This window comes from Hemiscyllium ocellatum, chromosome 6 (assembly GCF_020745735.1).
Source record: "Hemiscyllium ocellatum isolate sHemOce1 chromosome 6, sHemOce1.pat.X.cur, whole genome shotgun sequence".
NCBI lineage: Eukaryota > Metazoa > Chordata > Chondrichthyes > Orectolobiformes > Hemiscylliidae > Hemiscyllium > Hemiscyllium ocellatum.
This window is the reverse complement of record NC_083406.1, coordinates 66,179,643-66,196,801: the sequence shown is the minus strand read 5'-3', so window position 1 is coordinate 66,196,801 and position 17,159 is coordinate 66,179,643. Positions and strand designations below refer to the sequence as shown.

Genomic DNA, 17,159 nt, shown 5'->3' with positions numbered 1-17,159 from the left:
TTCAGGACATCACTGAATGATTGCTGAGGGGGGTGTGACATGAACAGTCAGTGATCATTGTCCACATCCCAAAGATGGAAAAAGGGATCAGGTCCTGCAGGGGACGTTTAGACAACGAGGATGCAGATAAATAAACAGAACTTCAAAGATACTAATGCCTAGGCTACAACTGGAAGGAAGCCTTTAGATTATGATACTTGGGGACTGGCTTTGGGGAATTGGGACCACGGTACACAGAAGAGTAACATATGAACTGAGCCAAAATCAATTACATCACTGGCATTTTTAGCAGCACTGTAATAGACTGAACTGCCACTGATGCCATCATCCTATAATATCATGCCTCTCAACGACCTGAGATTTCACGGGTAGATACATTATCACCAATCCGTCTTATACAAATTAGACTATGTTCCTGAAACTAAGTGGAGATGCCCACACAAGCTCTTTAGTAAACAATAGGTTCAGTCTTAATAACCAAGATAGATGTTTTACATGTTATTTGCTAGCTAGTTACATTACAGCTGAGATCCACAATCACTTGTGAGTCATCAGACTCACATTAACAGTAAGTTCATAGTACTGACACTGAAACATTCTGGTAACACATGAGCAACTAGTACAGCACACACCGACTGGTTCATTCGTCTAGGAATACACAGTCCTTTATATTCTGATGGATGAAGCTTATCTTGTAATGTCAATTAGATACTGACTGCCTTAAAAGAACAATTGGTACTGTGGAAGAGGGTTTAAGCAAATTTATTTGGGGAATTAGAAAGCGATTTTACATTAAAGATAAGAAACAAAATGCATAAAAGATTGGGAAAGACTGATAAGTGAAAAGTATAGAAGGCATTGGGCAGGGTCAGATAAAGATCAAAGACAATAGGTCTAATTCAGAGTTTCAGTACATGTATGGAAACACTCAAAACTTGGCATATAAGATTGGGGAGACAGTCTCAAATAGCCATATGGTAATTTGTTTAGAGAGAAAAAAACCATAGATGCTGGAATCCAAGGCAGTCAAGCAGGAGGCTGGGAGAACACAACAAGCCAGGCAGCATCAGGAGGTGGAGAAGTCAACGTTTCAGGTCCTGAAGAAGGGTTACACCCGAAACATTGACTTCTCCACCTCCTGGCTTGCTATGTTCTTCCAGTCTCCTGCTTGTCATATCGTTAGCAACGATAACAGAAAGCTGGTTGAAAGAAGTAGCAGAACTGGATGTTCAATATTCCTGGATACAAGATGAAAAATGGTGAAGAGATAATGTTATGGTGGACAGTGAGGATGCCTTGGAGGAGTCAAGGGAATCTACCAGACTAGAGTTAAGGCACAATTGATGTGCCATTAAAGTAGTGGGTGTATATTATAAGCCACCAATGATTCGGAAAGGATGGAGAAGCAAATTCCCAAGGAAATTACAGAAAGTTACAAAAATGATAGAGTAGCAATAATGGAGGATTTTAATTGTGATGATATAGGCATGTGATAACGGTGCAAATACAGAGATGAACAAGTTTTTAAACGCATATATTGAGGAGAACTTCTTAGATCAATACATTTCCAAATCAGTAAGGAAGGAAGTAATGGATCTGGTTCTAAGAGATGAGTTAGGTCAAGTGGATCAACTGTCAGTAGGGAAATATTTAGTGAACTGTGATTATTGTCTTACTGGCTGTGAAATGGACAAACAGCAATCCAGAGTGAAAGTACCAAAATCTAGAAATAGGTATTTAGAAGACAATTCCAAAATCTGCGGGTGACACAAAACTTGAAAGTAGTGTGAACTGTGAAGAAGATAGTGATACACTTCAGGAGAATTTAGAAACAATTATTTAATTGGAAAATTCATGGCTGGTGCAATAGAGTATTGAAGCTACAAAGTGATACATATTAGTCGGAAGAACGAAAAGGGATAGATGCACAAATCACTGAAGGTGTTCGGGCAGTTTGGGAAAAATGATTAAAATGTATTACTATGATCCTGGCTGATCCTATTACTAACAAATCAGGTTCAAGCTGAAATTTAGTTTTAGAGAACGTATTTTGTTTTGTTTTTAATCAATGATGTGGTCTCTCACTGAAACATAAGCATGCAGTGTTGAAGATTTGATTTTACTAATAAAACAATAGATCATTCTGCAAAAGAAAGATGATAAAATAAACCAAGCTATTTACATATAACTCAATTTTAAAGATGTGGCAACACAATTAAAAAAACTTCCATCTATCCCAACATCTATGTATAGTACTCAAACACCAAAGAGAATTCCCTTCTTTATCACATCAAACGGTTTGACCTAACAGTTGCTTTCAATTTCTGATCTTAAGTAATCACACACACTGAGCTTAGATTTTCTCAGCTTCAAATGATCTGTCCAGTGGTCTTCTGGTGTGGAGCTCTCAAACTTAATACCTTTATACCAAAGTAACCCTATTTCCAACTTCCAGGACAACTGTTTCAAACAGTTTCAAAAGTTCTTTAAACTATGAAAGCTCCCCCTCAGCAAAAATAAAAACAAACTCTGATGCTTTTAATTTGAAAGCAGCCTAATGCTCTTTAGTGTTTATTCTGTCTGCTCCTAAAACTCTCCCAATCCAAAGAAAAATCCCAATAACATTCCAGGACCTCTCACATACTGGTTTTAAAAACAAAATCACAGCTTCACAAATACTGACAAGTTAATCATTAAACTCCTGATACACACAGACACAAATCCGAATGCTAATCATTCAAAATCTAAACACTAAAATGTATTTTATTAAAATATTAGATTAGATTAGATTAGATTTCCTACAGAATGGAAACAGGCCCTTTGGCCCAACAAATCCACACCAACCCTCCGAAGAGCAACCCACCCAGACCTATTCCCCTACATTTACCGCTGACTAATGTACCTAACTTATATTTAAATCACACACCTTAATCACAATGTACAGAATCCAGAAGGTTCTGGATAGAGGCAAAGGAAGGAATTTTATTAACTTAGTCCCTTTTGAAAGAGCAAGAACATTTCTGGCTCAGGAAATCATTAGTTGAAAATGTGTTGCTGGTTAAAGCACAGCAGGTTAGGCAGCATCCAAGGAATAGGAAATTCGACATTTCGGGCATAAGCCCTTCATCAGGAATGAAGGGCTTATGCCCGAAACGTCGAATTTCCTATTCCTTGGATGCTGCCTAACCTGCTGTGCTTTAACCAGCAACACATTTTCAACTGTGATCTCCAGCATCTGCAGACCTCACTTTTCACCCATCAGGAAATCATTAGTTAATTAACCTCCTTCATAGAACATAGAACATAGATCATAGAAAAATACAGTGCAGTACAGGCCCTTGTGCCAATCCAAGCCCACCTAACCTACACTAGCCCACTTTCCTCCATATGCCTATCCAATGCACGTTTAAATGCCCATAAAGAGGGAGAGTCCACCATTGCTACTGGCAGGGCATTCCATGAACTCACTACTCGCTGACTAAAGAATCGACCCCTAATGTCTGTCCTATATCTACCACCCCTTAATTTAAAGCTATGCCCCCTCATAATATCTGACTCCATATGTGGAAAAAGGTTCTCATTGTCAACCCTATCTAAACCCCAAATCATCTTGTACACCTCTATCAAATCTCCCCTAAACCTTCTTTTCTCCAATGAAAAAAGCCACAAGTGACTCAGCCTTTCCTCATATGATCTTCCTACCATACCAGGCAACATCCTGGTAAACCTCCTCTGCACCCGTTCCAGTGCCTCCACATCCTTCCTATAGTATGGCGACCAAAACTGCACACAATAATCCAGATGCGGCTGCACCAGAGTCTTATACAACTGCAACATGACCTCAGGACTCCGGAACTCAATTCCTCTACCAATAAAGGCCAGTACACCATATGCCTTCTTCACAGCACTATTTACCTGGGTGGCAACTTTCAGAGATCTGTGTACATGGACACCAAGATCCCTCTACTCATCTACACTACCAAGTATCCGACCATTAGCCCAGTACTCCATCTTCTTGTTACTCTTACCAAAGTGAATCACTTCACACTTAGCAACATTGAACTCCATTTGCCACCTTTCTGCCCAGCTCTGCAGCTTATCCATATCCCGCTGTAACCTGCCACATCCTTCCTTACTGTCAACAACTCCACCGCATATCATCCGCAAACTTGCTCACCCAACCTTCTAAACCCTCCTCCAGGTCATTTATAAAAATGACAAACAGCAATGGTCCCAAAACACCCTTGCGGAACACCACTGGTAACTGCACTCCAAGATGAACCTTTACCATCAACTACTACCCTCTGTCTTCTTCCAGCCAGCCAATTCCTAATCCAAACCTCCAACTCACCCTCAATGCCATACCTCCATATTTTTTGCAGTAGCCTACCATGGGGAACCTTATCAAACGCCTTACTAAAATCCATATACACCACATCTACCGCTTTACCCTCGTCAACCTCCTTAGTCACCTTCTCAAAGAATTCAATAAGGTTTGTGAGGCACGACCGGCCCTTCACAAAACCATGCTGACTATCCTTGATCACATTATCCCTATCCAGATGTTCATAAATCCTATCCCTTACAATTCTCTCTAAGACTTTGCCCACAACAGTGGTAAGACTCACCGGCCTATAGTTACTAGGGTTATCCCTACTCCCCTTCTTGAAATTGGGAACCACATTTGCTATCCTCCAGTCTTCTGGCACTATTCCCGTAGACAATGAGCACATAAAAATCAAGGCCAATGGCTCTACAATCTCCTCCCTTCCTTCCCAGAGAATCCTAGGATAAATGCCATCAGGCCCAGGGGACTTATCTACATTCACCCTTTCCAGAATTTCCAACACCTCTTCCCGACATATCTCAAAGCCATCCATTCTAATTAATTGTGACTCAATATTCACATCAGCCACAATGTCCTGTTCCTGAGTGAATACTGATGAAAAGTATTCATTCAGTGTCTCCCCAATTTCTTCAGCCTCCACACGCAACTTCCCACTACTATCATTGATTGAACCTATTCCTACCCTAGTCATCCTTTTATTCTTGACATACCTATAGAAAGCCTTTGGGTTTTCCCTAGTCCTATCAACCAAGGACTTTTCATGTCCCCTCCTTGCTACTCTTAGCTCTCTCTTTAGATCCTTCCAGGCTACCTTATAACTCTCAATCGCCCAATTGAACGTTCACACCTCATCTTTACATAGGCCGCCCTCTTCCCTTTAACAAGGGATTCCAATTCCTTATTAAACCACGGCTCCCTCACATGACTCTTTCCTCCCTGCCTGACAGGTACATACTTATCAAGGACACTCAGTAGTTGTTCCTTGAACAAGCTCCACATATCGATTGTGCCCTTCCCTTGAAGCCTACTTTTCCAAGCCACGCATCCTAAGTCATGCCTCACCGCATCATAATTTTCCTGCCCCCATCTATAACTCTTGCCCTGTAGTGCACACTTATCCCTCTCCATGACTAGAGTAAAAGTCACCGAATTGTGGTCACTGTCCCCAAAGTGCTCACCTACCTCCAATTCTAACACCTGGCCTGGTTCGTTACCCAGAACCAAATCCAGTATGGCCTCACCTCTTGTTGGCCTGTCTACATATTGTGTCAGGAAACCCTCCTGGACACATTGGACAAACACCGACCCATCTAACGTACTCGAGCTATAGCTTTCCCAGTCAATATCTGGAAAGTTAAAGTCCCCCATAACAACCACCCTATTACTTTCACTCTTCTCCTGAATCATCCTTGCAATCCTTTCTTTTACATTTCTAGGACTATTAGGAGGCCTGTAGAAAATTCCTAACAGGGTGACCTCACCTTTCCTATTTCTAAGCTCAGCCCAAACTACCTCAGATGGCAAGTCTTCATCCATTGTCCTTTCCACTGCTGTAATACTATCTTTGACAAGCAATGCAACACCTCCCCCTCTTTTACCCCCACCTCTGACCCTACTAAAACATTTAAACCCTGGAACCTGCAACAACCAATCTTGTCCCTGTTCTACCCATGTCTCCGTAATAGCCACAACATCGAACTCCCAAGTACCAACCCACGCTGCAAGTTCACCTACCTTATTTCGTATACTTCTCGCATTGAAGTATACACACTTCAAGCCACCTTCCTGTTTACAGGCACCTTCCTTCGAGATTGATGCCTGGTTCCTAACCTCCCTACACTCCAGGTCCTGCACCCTAAAACTACAGTCCAGGCTCCCATGCCCCTGCAGAGTTAGTTTAAACCCCCCGAAAGAGCACTAGCAAACCTCCCCCTAAGGATACTGGTGCCCCTCAGGTTCAGGTGTAGACCATCATGTTTATAGAGGTCCCACCTTCCCCAGAAAGAACCCCAGTTATCCAGAAACTGGAATCCCTCCCTCCTGCACCATCCCTGTAGCCACGCATTTAACTGCTCTCTCTCCGTATTCCTATCACGTGGCATAGGTAACAAACCAGAGACAACAACTCTGTTCTAACTCTGAGCTTCCAACCTAGCTCCCTGAAAGCCTGCCTAACATCCTCATCCCTCTTCCTACCTATGTCGTTGGTGCCAATGTGGACCACGACTTCGGGCTGCTCCTCCTCCCCCTTAAGGACCCAGAAAACACAATCAGAGACATCACGTACCCTTGTACCTTGGAGGCAACATACCAAACGTGAGTCTCTCTCGCCCCCACAAAACTGCCTATCTGTGCCCTGAACTATCGAGTCTCCAATAACTATTGCTCTGCTCTTCTCCACCCTTCCCTTCTCCACCCTTCCCTTCTGAGCAATGGGGACAGGCTCCGTGCCAGAGGCCTGAACCCCATTGCTTACCCCTGGTAAGTCGTACCCCCCACAAGTTTCCAAAACGGTATACTTGTTCTTGATGGGAACGGCCGCAGGGGGTCTCTGCACTGGCTGCTTCCTCCCAGTCCCCCTCACTGTCACCCATCTGTCTACAATCTTTGGAGTTACGACTTCCTTAAAGCTCCGATCTATGACCCCCTCTGCCTCTCGAATGATCCTAAGTTCATCCAACTCCAGCTCCAGTTCCCTAACACGGTCTTGGAGGAGCTGGACATGGGTGCACTTCCTGCAAGTGTAATCAGCAGGTACGACCATAGCATCCCTCAGCTCATACATGTTGCAAGAGGAACATTGCACTACCTTCACTGCCATCCCTCTAAAAGTAACCCTTAAAAAAAAACTAGGTCTAAACACGAGAATAAGCAAAATGCAGCACTTACTTTCTTACTACAACAGGTCTTATTATTAGGTTAGAGGAGGAGGGCGGGTGGGAGGCTCTACCTCTGTCGTGCCTCGAGTTCCTCTCCTGCGCGCCTTTATAGGAAAACAATTTACCCAGGTAAGCTTGCGCTACACCAGCTTCCGGGTCCGCTCCGCGCTTTTTTTTAAAGAAAAAAAATCCAAATTTAAACCGTTAAACAAACGTCAGCGAGCCTTCAAGCAGCCGCTGCCAAACAGCCCTTACCTGCTCTGCTGAGAGAGTGAACCTTTCACTGAGCCTTTCTGTTATTACCCTGAATTGAGATTCCCCATTCATGTAAGGAGACTGTTAATGGTATGTTCATTATATTGTTAAACAATGTTAATCAATACTTTTACTGGTGTTCTTAAGTACTAGAGGGATAGACATTTAATTCAACCTCAAGTGGATGCACTCTAACACTGAGTCACACAAGGCTCCAGCTTCAAGTCCTTATCTAGAATTTCAACTCAGATGGCCACCACTGATACTGAATGACACGTGAGAAAAGCACAGCCGGTCAGGCAGCATTTAAGGAGCAGGAGAGTCAACGTTTCGAGCAGAAGCTCTTCATGAAGAATTTCCCACTTTTACCATGGCTATTCCACCTAAACTGCACATCCTGGAAATGGCAGGGCAATTTAGTATGGCCAATCCACTGACCTGCACATCTTTGGACTTCGGATTGTGAGAGGAAACTGGAGCACCCGGGTTAACCCACGCAGACAAGGGGAGAATGTGAAAACTCCACAGCCACCTAAGGCTGGAATCAAACTCAGGTCCCTGTTACTGTGAGGCAGCAGTGCTAACTACTGACTTAACATTATATTAATTTTGTAATGCTTCCTCTGTTAATATTTGGGTTTAATTATAATAACTGAAAATATGTTGCTGGAAAAGTGCAGCAGGTCAGGCAGGATCCAAGGAGCAGGAGAATCGATGTTTCGGGCATAAGCCCTTATAATAGCATGAGAATACCTCTTTAATGAGATTGATCATTTGATTTATCACAAAAGCATAAATGATTATGGACGGAGAAAACCTGATGATGCATTTTGTAAATAAGCTCAGTGTCAAGGAAAGAATGTGTATTTAGTTTGAAAGGGTGGTGACACAAAGAAATTCAGGATTGTGGTGAGCTTGTGGTAACTGTCAATGTGTGCCAACCTCATCTTTTGGAAGGAAGTCTTGTTACAAGAGGTTGCAAATGTCAGCCAAGAGCTACAGCAAGAGCTTGAGCCTTCTCAGGAATAGCTGTTTGTTCATCATTCTATCTGGACACCTTGTCTGGCCATATTGCCTCTTTGAAGCTGCAGCACTTCGCTTCTGCCCTTTCGCTTGCCATATGGCTGCGGAGAAGGCAGGCACTGTTGGCAGTTTGGCTGCTCCTGGTCCCACTGCTGCTCAGTGCTGCTTTTCTTGTTCCTCCTCAGAGGTCAATAATGGTTACATAAGCTGCTACCATTCTGAAGCCAAGAGTATTTAGCTTGATGGCGAGATAAGTAAAGAGCATGGTCTCGCAAAGTTGCTCTTGCCCTGTCACTCAAATGCCAAAAGGATTAAGCCAAAGCGACAGCTGTAGCTGTTCTGCTTCACTATGAAAATACATTCTAGTCTGTCAGCTTCAGGTTTAGTCAATTTTCACTGTGCACTTGCATTATGAGTGGTGGCTCAAGAAAACAATCAATGCAATTCAAGGAAGCCTGTGCATTGGCTGTTAAGGTCATAGTAGGGGGTTACATTTCCACTGAAGTATTATTTAACATCATGACATATCTGACCCTACATTTTCAAGGGGTTTCATTCTTCCTTGTGTTCATGTCCCTATTAATTGCAGAAGATATTAGAAACAAACTGGGTTCCCCACATGTTGATATTTCTTGATGTTAACCCTCGCCACTGCCATTCCCCTTTGAATATGAAACTTTTCACTTTAGACCACAAAAGCAAGGATGTTATAAGGATCCTTTATTAACCACCCAGGGACAGAGTGGTCACTGTTCTCACTCCAGTTGCTTTCTAGGGTGACAGCAGTGGTTAGCACTGCTGCCTCACAGCTCCAGGGACCAGGGTTCGATTCCCACCTCGGACGACTGTCTGTGTGGAGTTTGCACATTCTCCCTGCGTCTGCCCGGGTTTTCTGCGGGGGCTCCAGTTTCCTCCCACAGTCCAAAGGTGTGCAGGTTAGCTGAATTGCCTATAGTGTTAGGAGTAGGGGAAGGGTCTGGGTGGGTTGCTCCTTGGAGGGTCGGTGTGGACTTGTTAGGCCGAAGGACCTGTTTCCATACTGGAGGGAATCTAGTCTAAACTTTGGTTCAGAGCTGAAAATGTGTTGCTGGTTAAAGCGCAGCAGGTCAGGCAGCATCCAAGGAACAGGAAATTCGACGTTTCGGGCAAAAGCCCTTCATCAGCAGGGTAAGATAAAAGGTAGAGAGGGGGGACTTGGGGGAGGGGCGATGGAGATGTGATAGGTGGAAGGAGGTCAAGGTGAGGGTGATAGGCCGGAGTGGGGTGGGGGCGGAGAGGTCAGGAAGAAATTTGCAGGTTAGGAGGGCGGTGCTGAGTTCGAGGGAATCGACTGAGACAAGGTGGGGGGAGGGGAAATGAGGAAACTGGAGAAATCTGAGTTCATCCCTTGTGGTTGGAGGGTTCCCAGGCGGAAGATGAGGCGCTCTTCCTCCAACCGTCATGTTGTTATGTTCTGGCGATGGAGGAGTCCAAGGACCTGCATGTCCTTGGTGGAGTGGGAGGGGGAATTAAAGTGTTGAGCCACGGGGTGGTTGGGTTGGTTGGTCCGGGCGTCCCAGAGGTGTAAAACGCCATCCCATATTCCCAATTCCTTCGTCTCCGCCGCATCTGCTCCCAGGAGGACCAGTTCCAATACCGTACAGCCCAGATGGCCTCCTTCTTCAAAGACCGCAGATTCCCCCCAGACGTGATCGACGATGCCCTCCACCGCATCTCCTCCACTTCCCGCTCCTCCGTCCTTGAGCCCCACCCCCCAACAGCCACCAGGACAGAACCCCACTGGTTCTCACCTACCACCCCACCAACCTCCGTATACAGCGTATCATCCGCCGTCATTTCCGCCAACTCCAAACGGACCCCACCACCAGGGATATATTTCCCTCCCCTCCCCTATCAGCGTTCCGCAAAGACCACTCCCTTCGTGACTCCTTCGTCAGGTCCACACCCCCCACCAATCCAACCTCCACTCCCGGCACCTTCCCCTGCAACCGCAGGAAATGCAAAACTTGTGCCCACACCTCCTCCCTTACCTCTCTCCAAAGCCCCAAGGGATCCTTCCATATCTGCCACAAATTCACCTGCACCTCCACACACATCATCTATTGCATCTGCTGCACCCGATGTGGCCTCCTCTATATTGGGGAGACGGGCCGCCTACTTGCGGAATGCTTCAGGGAACACCTCTGGGACGCCCAGACCAACCAACCCAACCACCCCGTGGCTCAACACTTTAATTCCCCCTCCCACTCCACCAAGGACATGCAGGTCCTTGGACTCCTCCATCGCCAGAACATAACAACACGACGGTTGGAGGAAGAGCGCCTCATCTTCCACCTGGGAACCCTCCAACCACAAGGGATGAACTCAGATTTCTCCAGTTTCCTCATTTCCCTTCCCCCCACCTTGTCTCAGTCGATTCCCTCGAACTCAGCACCGCCCTCCTAACCTGCAATTTTCTTCCTGACCTCTCCGCCCCCACCCCACTCCAGCCTATCACCCTCACCTTGACCTCCTTCCACCTATCACATCTCCATCGCCCCTCCCCCAAGTTCCTCCTCCCTACCTTTTATCTTACCCTGCTGGACACACTTTCCTCATTCCTGATGAAGGGCTTTTGCCCGAAACGTCGAATTTCCTGTTCCTTGGATGCTGCCTGACCTGCTGCGCTTTAACCAGCAACACATCTTCAGCTCTGATCTCCAGCATCTGCAGACCTCACTTTTTACTCGAAGATTAAACTTTGGTTCAGCCTCATATAGAATATTGTGTGGCCAATTCTGGGGAACTCACAGGAAGGAGGTCACAAAGCCTTTACACAAATAGCAGAAATGATTTTGGAGCTCAGGGAATTCAGTTATCTGGACAGACAAGAGGAGTGGGATTGCTCTTCTGAGAGAAAAGGAGGTTGCAAGAAGGTTTGATAGAGGAGCCGCGAAAGAAAGAAACTGTACCGCTTTGATACTTTTTAAGTGATTGACAAAAAAAGCAAGAAGTGAAATGAGGTATAATTTTCTCGTAATTCAAGGGCTTGGATTTGGAATGCCTTGTCTTTGAAGGTACTGCAAACATAGTTAATTGTGATTCTCAAAAATACTGAAGGGAAAATATTTGGAGCGCTCCACAGAAAGGGTAGGGATATTGGCCTAAGTAACAACAGAGGCCAAAGGCTGCCCTTTTTGCTGTATCCATTCTATGAAACTATGCAAATGAACCTATATCTGTCCATTTTATCATTCCAGCAATATGACCCAAAATTCAACATTTATTCAACAATGTTTTATTAATTTCTTTGTTCCTCTTTCCGTCAAGATGAAAATAACCATATGCTATGACCAACAGGTATTTAGGTGGTTGCTAAGATGAATCTCTGCCTGGAAGTATGTTTTGCAAATAAGACGGGATACTACAGACTTGAGTTTTGGATGAAGTGCTTGTTTGGGATTTCCTCTCCTTAAGTACATTTTTCTCTGGTTCTGATGTGTGTTACCTTCTGGAGGGAGTGGTACGGTACTTTTTGGTTGTGCCAAGTGCAGGGCTAGTTCCTTACAGGGCATGACATGAGTATCAAAACTCTTCAATGAAACCTTCACTGTCTCCTTGGAGCATTCTTACAGCCCATGGGAGTGCACCCCGGACCTAAGTTCTAGATGGAAGATTCAATTTAGCGAATGAGTGTCAGGCATCTTGGCTACATGAACAACTTAAATCAATTGTGAATATACCCATATGGCATGACTGCTTGGCCCGTGAAGACAGTTCGGGTAATGATCATGAATGTTCTGATTTCCTTAATAGACTGGAGGTGAATCCAAGGCCACAAATCAAATGTAATTCTTACCTTATATATTTGACGTTCTGAGTTAAAAATGACAAGACAGCCTGCAAGAAAGTCTTCATTCAAATACAGGTAGCTTTCTACCACTATGAGCTAATAGTAGATCTGGAATCCAGTGCTGCGTACATTGCTCTGCCTCTTTATTGGAAGTTTGCCTCAGAATACTTATTAACTGTCTCTGCTGAATCTTAAACTGACAGACAAATTAAAGAGTGATCAAAACAAGTATCAATACCATGTTTACTGTGCCCAGTGAAAAACCAGGAAACTGTAAAAACTATCTTGTGAATAATATTCTTCTGAACCCACTTCTTAAGTTACATAATGCAAGAGTTTTTGAAACATAAAAATGTAAAGAACATCTGTGTGGAGCTTGCACCTTCTCCTTGTGTCTGAGCAGGTTTCTGTTGGGTGCTCTGGTTTCCTCCCACAGTCCAAAGATGTGCAGTTAGGTGGATTGGCTATGCTAAGTTAACCATAGTGTTCAGGAACGTATAGGTTCGGTGTATTAGCCATGGGAGATGCAGAGCTACAGGGATAGGTTAGGGGGATGGGTCTGGATGGGATGGTCTTTGAAGTGTTGGTGTGGACTTGTTGGGCTGAATGGCCTGTTTCAACACTAGGGGATTCCATAAAAAAAATTAAGTCACAAGAGCTGGTACCATTTCAGCTCGCTCAACTCATGATTATAGCAAAACTTTTCTATTCCTAAGCTGTTTACAGTTCTGTCTATTTAAAAGGGCCACAGTGATCCTTACAGGGAAAAAAAACATTGTTTCAATTATTTATCTTTTTTTTATTTCTTTGTTTCGTTGATTCAGCATAAAACAAATTACTTTGCTAGCTGGAAAGAAGTTGGTCCTGCTGCAGTTACTACCCATTAAATGACACACTCAGCAGCAAAAACTTAAATCTCCGTGATGCTCCACAGTAAGAGCCAGATTTACAACACATCACACAATATTGGCAGAGTTTAATTCATTTCTGTCTACTTGGAGGAGGAAAACAATCCCTTGTGTTTATATCCAGAAGAACAGAAGTATACTGTAATACTCAGGCATTGTGAATTTTTAACCTTGGGCCTTGAATTAGCATAAATGTTAAACTTGTAACCTATTATACTTTTTACATTATGCTTATGAAGTTGATAAGATTGGTATATTTTGGAGACTGAGCTTTACAATTAGGATAAAAGTAGGGTATCATGTGACCTATTCAGCAGTCTGTCTTAGATTAAGCCTGAGTGGATTGATTGTTAGAAATCAAAGGAAGGTTTAAATTGTTTTACAGAGAAAAAAAGGTGGATGATACTTACACTGAAAGACAATAGAAAAATAGAAATCAGAGCTTGTGTCATCCATTCAGCCATTTAAGGTGGATATGTCATTAATATAGTCATGGCTGATCATCCAACTGAGTAAATCCTGTTCCTGCTTTCTCCTCATACCCTTTGATCTCTTCAACCTTAAGAATTATATCTAACTACCTTTTAGCTTCAACCACTTTCTATGGTCGAGACTTCCACAGGCTCATCAGTCTCTGGGTGAATAAATTCCTCCTCAGCTCAGTCCTAAATGGTCTACCCTGCATCCTTAGACTGGACCCCACCACCATCAGGAACATCCATCTTGTGTTTACCCTGTTTAGTCCTGTTAGAATTTTGTAGATTTGTATAAGGTACCTCTAATGCTTCTAACTCTAGTGAATATAGCCCTGGCTGATCCAATCTCTCTTCATATTTCAGTCCTGCCATTCCAGGAATCAGATTGATAAACCTTTGTTACACTCCTTCCAAAGAACATGCTTCCTCAGCTGAATCAGAGAATTCTTACAGTGTGGAACTTAGGCCATTTGGCCCAACAAGTCCACATCGACTCTCCACAGCACATTCCACCCAGACTCACTTTCCGACCTTAAGTTTGTAACCCTGCATTTCCCACTTAATTTTACACTTCAATGGACACTATGGGCAATTTTAGCACAGCCATTCCACCTTGCCCACACATTTTTGGACTGTGGGATGAAACTAGAGCAACATGGAGAAAACCCACGCAGACACGGGGTGAATGTACAAACTCCACACAGCCACCTGAAGCTGGGTCCCTGGCATTGTGAGGCAGCTGTACTGATCGATGAGCCACCTCTGAAGAGATGAAAACTGCTGCCTCTGAAGAGGTGAAAACTGCATACAATCCTTCAGGTGTGGTCTCACTAAAGCTCTGTACAATAACAGCAAGGCATCCCTGCTCCAGTACTCAAAGTCTCTCGCTATGACAGCAAACATATTTTCATTGCCTGCTACACCTGCATGCATAATTTCAGTGACTGTACGAGGACACTCAGATGCTGCTGCAGTTTCCCCTTTCCCAGTCCACCATTGTTCAGATAATAATCCGTCATTCTGTTTTTCTACCAAAGTGGATAATATTGATCCACATTATACTTAATCTGCCATCAATTTGCCCACTCACTTACTTAGTCCAAATTGCAGTGGAACATGTGTGCATCCTCCTCACAGCTCACCCTCCCACCCAGCTTTGTGCCTGTCTGCAAACGTGGAAATATTACATTTAGGTCTCTCACCTAAATCATAATTATGCATTTCAAATAGTTGGAGTGGAGCACTAATCACTCTTGTACACTACTAATTACTGTCTGCCATTTGGAAGAAGATCCCTTAATTTCTACACTTTGTCTTTTGACTGCCAATAGGTTCTGTAGCCATGTCAGTACACTAACCCCAGTCCCATGTGTTTTAAGTTTACATACTAATCTCTTATGTGCAAAGACAGCAGTCTTTAGGTCTACATTCCATGACTCCAACTTTCATTTTTGGGAGGGGCACTCAGGCACAAGGAAATGCTGGTTTCAAGAACCCAACATTGAAAAACATCCTGCTGCACTCCTCAAATGTATTATGCTGGGTGACCCAGGAACAGTTAAGAAGGTAGCTGAATTCTACGGGAAACTAAGTGGAAAGCATGCCTCAGGGATCTAATAATGTATCCAAGAAATAAAATACAAGAATGAAATGTACAACTTTCCTTTTGCTTTCAAAGCTCATACTCTCCCTATCCCACTGACACCAATCCTTGTGAGATAATTCCATTTATTCATAACCCATCGCTTCTCATACTTCTTTGGTAACTCAAAACCTACTGAATTTCAGTGATAAGTATATGAAAGCTTTCCTACTTTGCACTTCCTCTACAAGGACATCAAATGGTGTATCCAATCACTTTGCAGCCTGTGCTTTCTTTAGTGCTTCCAAAATTAGATTATTGTCTTCCATGATTGCTGAGATCTACTCCAACCACAAATTATTTTCTCTTTAAAAGGTGCATGGTGGCTTTATGTAGCATGGGTTAGTTTTTACTTGAAGAAAGTGAGGGCTGCAGATGCTAGACAGTAAGCGTCGAAAAGTGTGGTGCTGGAAAAGCACAGCAGGTCAGACAGCATCTGAGGAGCAGGAGAGTCGATGGTTTGGGCAGAAGCCTGATTAAGGGTTTATTCCCGAAACATTGACTCTTCTGCTCCTCAGTTACTTTCTGACCTGCTGTGCTTTTGCAGTGTCACACTGTTTGATTCTTAGTTTTTACTTGTACTGGCATATATCAATGATGGGCCATTGCTGTTGCGTGCAGAAATTTGACATTATGGGTTGGAGTTTGTGGCACATAGAAATAATTACAATGAGCAAACACAAAGTCAGCATGCTGTCCACATTTTAACGTTGGTAACGGCAGATCATGATCCCCACTATTTTTGGGGCTCATCAATTTAACTCTCATTGCTTTTGAGAATTAAAGCACCATTGCTCTGACATAGAGCTTGTAGTTGAAAATGCAAAGCAAAAGGGAAAAAAGTAAATGAGTAGTCAGATGATGTTAAATGAACGTTTCTATATTTTGATGATTCTAGAAGGAACACAACTGAGAATGAAAATAAATTAATGGAACCTTCTAAACATGAGAGCAATATTTAAATTTTGGTCCTGGTCGAACTTAAAATTTCAGCACTTGGTATGAAAAAAAATACATACTTGTAAAATGCAGATTTAATATTGAGGGGATGGGACTATTTAAGATAAAAGTTAAAGTCAGATATGGCAGCAAGACAGAGTGATGAAATATGAAACCAACATGAGTTCAAAGTCAGGGATATTAGCTTTGATGTGCTAAATAAAAAAAAATTTACATTTTTTTCTTTGAAGAAATTATAGGAACAGGGTCTGGAAGTTAGTCAGGGCTGTTCTGATCTTGTTGGCTGAACTTGCTGCAAGTGGGAGCAAAAACACCTTCAACATACATCCTACAAGCTTTGGTTTCTGATTCATCACAGTCCCAGCAGCAGAATAGTGGCATTCCAAGTAAATTAGTAGTCGAGGTTACAGTCCAATTGGATAACATTATGGGAATCAAGATGTTATGATTGGGCTTTTGCACTATGGGAGGTCTGAAGGCTTAGGCTCATTTTCAGAAATAACCTGACGAACATAAAATGGCATTATTATTCAAAGTATAGATAGCACTGGAGGATAAATGAATGGAGCTATTAATGTGAAGAACGAACAGAGTAAAGGTGAGGGTAACCCTGGAGTAATTCTAAATTGATGAGAGAAAAAAAATCAGATCTAAGAGAGACTGATTTCAAAGCAAAATTTATCTCCATATGTAGCTTTGATGGACTCAAAAGAAGGTGTCCATGTTCCTATGTCAGATCTTACTAAAGCTTTTAAAAATGTCAAAACCAATGACAGATTCTTCATTAACATAATCAAGAGAGATCTTCCATAGGAAACATAGGAATCAATGTCATA

General features: G+C 43.1%; 1 protein-coding gene across 8 annotated transcripts in view; it reads right to left on the bottom strand.

Moving 5' to 3' along the window:
- tenm4 (teneurin transmembrane protein 4) overlaps nucleotides 1-17,159 on the bottom strand; it is a 452,208-nt gene that overhangs the window by 414,581 nt on the left and 20,468 nt on the right. The window lies entirely within an intron of this gene.